At 36.6% G+C, this 4844-nt stretch overlaps 1 long non-coding RNA gene across 1 annotated transcript; it reads left to right on the top strand.

Annotated features, from left to right (window-relative positions):
• The first annotated feature begins 2675 nt into the window (after positions 1 to 2675).
• On the top strand, positions 2676 to 4066 carry LOC133392172 (uncharacterized). The gene is made up of 4 exons (XR_009765502.1): positions 2676 to 2809; positions 2872 to 2962; positions 3036 to 3346; positions 3441 to 4066. It is a non-coding gene; the product is annotated as an uncharacterized LOC133392172 (long non-coding RNA).
• The last annotated feature ends 778 nt before the right edge of the window (positions 4067 to 4844 follow it).

Raw genomic sequence — 4844 nt, 5'->3', positions numbered from 1 at the left:
GACTACTGTTTCTATCAATTGGTTGTCTTTGTAATTGCAGAGCTTTGCTAGGTCAATTATTTTCTTTACGTATGTTAAATCGGACTCGCCGTCATTCTGATTCATAGAACGTAATTTTTGTCGCTGTAGGAAAACGTAATCGTGTGAGCTATAGTATTTATGCAACCTTTCCATTGCATTAGTATACGGGAATAACTGTGCATCGCTCGATGAATCATTCGGTGATGTAGCTTCCAGAGTATCTAATAAGGAATAACCTGCTTTCATTTTGAAAGCAATTCATTTTCATGTTTTCGTTAAAAATGCCTGCGAATTTCATTGCTGCTTCGAGCTGTTCCTTCCATCGTTCGAAGGATTTTTTATCCACTTCCTCTCCTTCCTTGGGAGTACAAGTGGAAACTTGTAACGAGGCGAATGACATCGACGTAAGCATCGAAAGTTCGTTAGTAGACTGTACTGGTGTTTGGATCATTGTCGAGGACCCGTATGGTTCGGGGTTAAACGGTTGATTTTCCGAAGGTTCTTCTATCCAGGTGTTATGCCGGATCTTTTTACGAGTTTCCTTAAGTTCTTTCTCCAAGAGGGCATTCTTGTTTTTTTCTGCTAATAAAGCCTCCGTTAATGCATCAATGTTGGCCTGTGTCATGCTATGATAAAATATTAACAAAACGCGAAAACAATACCACCATAAATAAATTAACTATGAAGACAAACCAAAATATAGTTCTGTTAAGTATTATGGAATGCTGATAGAGGTGCTGAGACCGTATCGTTCGCGTCAGAAGTTAATACTAGAAGTACACAGCCTGTTCATAAGGTGCGAGTTTACGCGTTCCCGAGACGTACGGTTGAGTATTTAAGTATAATATTTAAATGGGGATAATTTGTGATGCATAAAGTATTTTTTTTTATTATTATTTTTTAAACTTAAATTATTTTTGGGTACATATCCGTGAAAAGAGATAAAACTATTTGTTGTTTGTAAATTGATTTAAAATTATACTATTTATCCCGGATTCACGTGTCTCGGAAACAAGATGTGTCTATGTCATGCATTTTTTAATATATATTTTTCGGAAAATTCCTCTCAGAGAAACAGTGTCCTCTCAGGGATACATGGTTAATTTTTCTGGAAATTCCTCTCAGGGAAACAGTGTCCTCTCAGGGATACATGGTTAATTTTTCAAGAAATTCCTCTCAGGGAAGCACCGTCCTCTCAGGGAGCTGGCTGTATTCTTGAATTTTCCATATTGCCAAATCACTCAGGATTTGCTAGTCTAGGTATTGTTTTTTTTTTTTTGATAAGCGTATTATTGCTTGCATATGCACATGAGTATGTACATGCACACAGGTGCCCGGTGCGCACAGGTACGTGCCTGTATATTACACAGTTATCATATGTATTACTTTAAGCTATTAAAATTTAATATATTTTTGTTAAAAAAAAAACCGATGTAAATAACTAATAGTAAAACAATGTGAAAAAAACGTCTATATAAAGAAGATGGTTCGTTGTAAAACTTTTTTTTTCTGTTTTAAAATTTGAACCCTCCATTTTATTTACGTGATCGTGTGGTTTTTTTTTTTTTGTTACCGGGACACACATATACATACACACGTGCACACGCACAGACACACACGCGCGAGCTTCGTACTATATTATAATTCTATAAGTATGTCTTCGAAATTACAGTTCCTTCTCCAAAAAATAATAGAAAACAGTTGCGCAATTTTCGAAAAGAAAAATCGCGACTTATTATTTCTCTGCACTGGAAACCACACATCGCCATATTGAAACACTTTCTTTCCGCCTTTACTTCGGCAAAGACATACTTGTACATACATATATATGTATATAATTTCGTCGTATATCGTATATATCGACGCTCACACACGAGTATATATTTAATCCGTAATATCTTATTTATGATCATTAAAGAATTTTAAAGTGTTAACTAAAATCGTACGGGGTCTTTAGATAAAAAAGTTTTGTGGATGAAAACTGTACAACATTTTATCCGCTTGACAGAGCACCGCCATTTTCTGTGTCGCGTGCGTCGTATTTTTATGACGATCTTCACTTGAATTCAACGCGCTACATTCTTGTCGAGAGCTTCTTTACTCACAACTCACCGACTTGCGCCATTGTCGTGATCGATGGACATTTTTCTTCACTTTTATCTATTTTTTACTTTTATCAAACTTTTTTTCTTTATTTCCTCGCTTTAAACCTCCCCACAACCTTGCTTCAATTGATCAACCACAAGACTGACGTCCGTCTTCCCCAACTTCCTTTACTTTCCAGTTTCGCCCGGCCTGTTTTGCGCTTGACGCTCTTTCGCCCTTTCAAGCAAATTGCTTGATTAAATATTTTCTTGCAAGGGTAATTCAATTTTTGTTTTGAATATTATTATTAACCGTTCCTATCAGTATTACTCCTTCTCATTCAACTGATATATTAGTTCATCACTTGCTTCCTTTTTTTTATTTTTTTTTATTATTATTATTTCCCTGTCCTATCTCAATCCCTACACTATAGTTTAGCTAACACAGTTTCAAACAGTTTATTATACAAAAAACTGGTTATTTGTTGTGCACACATAATTTATTCCAATTTAATTTTAAAGTATTACAGAAACTTTGTTAGAGTTCGCTAGTGCGCAAACTGTTTCCTGCGCAAGGTGTACGTGTATACGATGTCATTCTACTCGCGCAGTTGTCAAAGTGCGTAAACAAAGTGTAAGGTTGGCCATGCGGATAAGCAGCAAATAATTTGTGATTTTAGTGTAAAATAGCCATGGAATATTGAGTAAGTTTAATATATTACATAAATAACTACATCATGTAACATTGATTCGTAAATACTCACAGGAAACGCACCGGCCCATGGATTATTCATCGGTGAGAGGAGGTTTTCATCGATGTTTATGTATGTGGGTGAATGCTGACGGTATGTGTGCCGGTAAGGTCAAAAGATTCCAGCGGTTAGATTAAATGTGAATAAACTATTATATGTTTAATCTTATCATCGCCAGAGCTTGAATAGGATCGCACTGTAAACAGCATTACATTTGTGCATCCAACGGAGACACATCATATTTATTGCTGGTCGTCACTCAACGAAATGACGTGATAGTATAGTGCAGCGAGAATATAATCAGATGGGAAGTATTATTTACATTTTACCTCTCATATGTACCCATCTACATTTCTTAATTATACAATTTTTTCACAGGAAACAGATAATACTTCCGGTAGTTGCGATTGACACATACGGTCATACAGCGTGTTATTAATGGAAAAAGGAAACATCGTGAAATTGTACAAGAATTCTCGTAAAAACTAAGTAAGTAACTGAATTAAGAAAACTAATTGTAAGTGTTTTGTGCATTTTACTGTAACTAAACCATCCCTTAATGCTCTAATACATTATTTTACAGGAAAGTCATCATTTTGTCATCATTCGCCCGTGTATGGTTGTGTGTGTGTTAGTGATTGCCAAAACGGCTCCAAATCCGGCTCTGATCGGCTCCAGGAAATTTCGAAGTTTCACTACTTTTAATATTTTACTACAACTTATTTACATTCCGCATTATGCAACGGATTTTCCTGTTTGAAACTTTAATGGAAAGGAATTGTTTCGGAGCACTGTGCTGCTTTGGATCCTTTTTGTGCAGTCGTTGGTTCGAAACCGGCCCGGAGCCGGCTACGGAGCCGTAGGTGCGAAGCCGGCTCTGGAGCCAGGTAGGAGCCTCCGAAATGCCCATCACTAGTGTGTGCATGTGTGTGAGAATGCCGAAGGAATTTGCGCGGGAGAAATGATATGTGTGGATTTTCAAATTGAGTCACAATGAAATATAAAAATAATACATGCATGATACTGATGTACGTTGCAGTTGACACAACGATCAAGAATGGCGGCTGTGAACAACTAGAACATCCGCGCATACTCAACTGGACCAAAACACTTTCCACTAACACACTTGAAGCAAACCAACATTGCCACACACCACAAAATAACATTAAAAGGAAAGTAATACAAAACATGTTGATTTACGCATTATAATCTTTTCTTGTTCTTTTTTTACTGCAAACAGGGGACATTGTATCACCGAATCTGCAAGTGGAGTTTATGTACGGAAAGTGCTGTGAAGAAGCGTGTTGTGCGGTGTGTTTCGTTGTATTTCTATCTACAAGATATGCATCAACAATTGATTAGTGCGTTAAATCGTGTGTAATTCAACAATCGATAGCTTTATCCGAGCATTAGAAGCGGCAACAATACATGTGCCTGACGCAGAGACAACAACGCCGTCGGCATCCGTTGATACCATCCAAAGTGATGGTTGAAATCGTATATAAACGTGTAAAACCATATATTGGGGCATGTAAGTATTGAATAATAGTTAAATAAAATACATTTTATCATTGTACTGGACAATGTGCATCGAAATTAAAAAAAAAAAAATGTGTGTGTGTTTTTGTTTACATCCGAATACAGAACCCACAGCGTTATACTGTGGTTCAAGCACTCGCTAAGTAACGCTTGAGCTTTGAGCTTTCATTGAGCTTACATAGAATGTTACACGCTACCTGCTCACTAAGGACTGCTATCGAGCAGTGTTATGAGCAGGTAGCGAGCAGTAACGCCTCCATACAAAAATCGCGAAACGTAACGCTCCAATGCTATTTGGGAAGCGACAATTTAAATTTAATCAATCATTTTTAACGAACATTTTTTAAAAATCTTTAACCGCCAATGGGGATATTCAAATTCAAATGATTTTCTTTAACGAGCAATTCTCGAAGTAGCCATAAATAACATTTTCTTCTTATTTTTAACT

This window comes from Anopheles gambiae, chromosome X, assembly GCF_943734735.2.
Source record: "Anopheles gambiae chromosome X, idAnoGambNW_F1_1, whole genome shotgun sequence".
Classification (NCBI taxonomy): Eukaryota; Metazoa; Arthropoda; class Insecta; order Diptera; family Culicidae; genus Anopheles; species Anopheles gambiae.
This window is presented reverse-complemented; position numbering and strand designations above follow the sequence as displayed.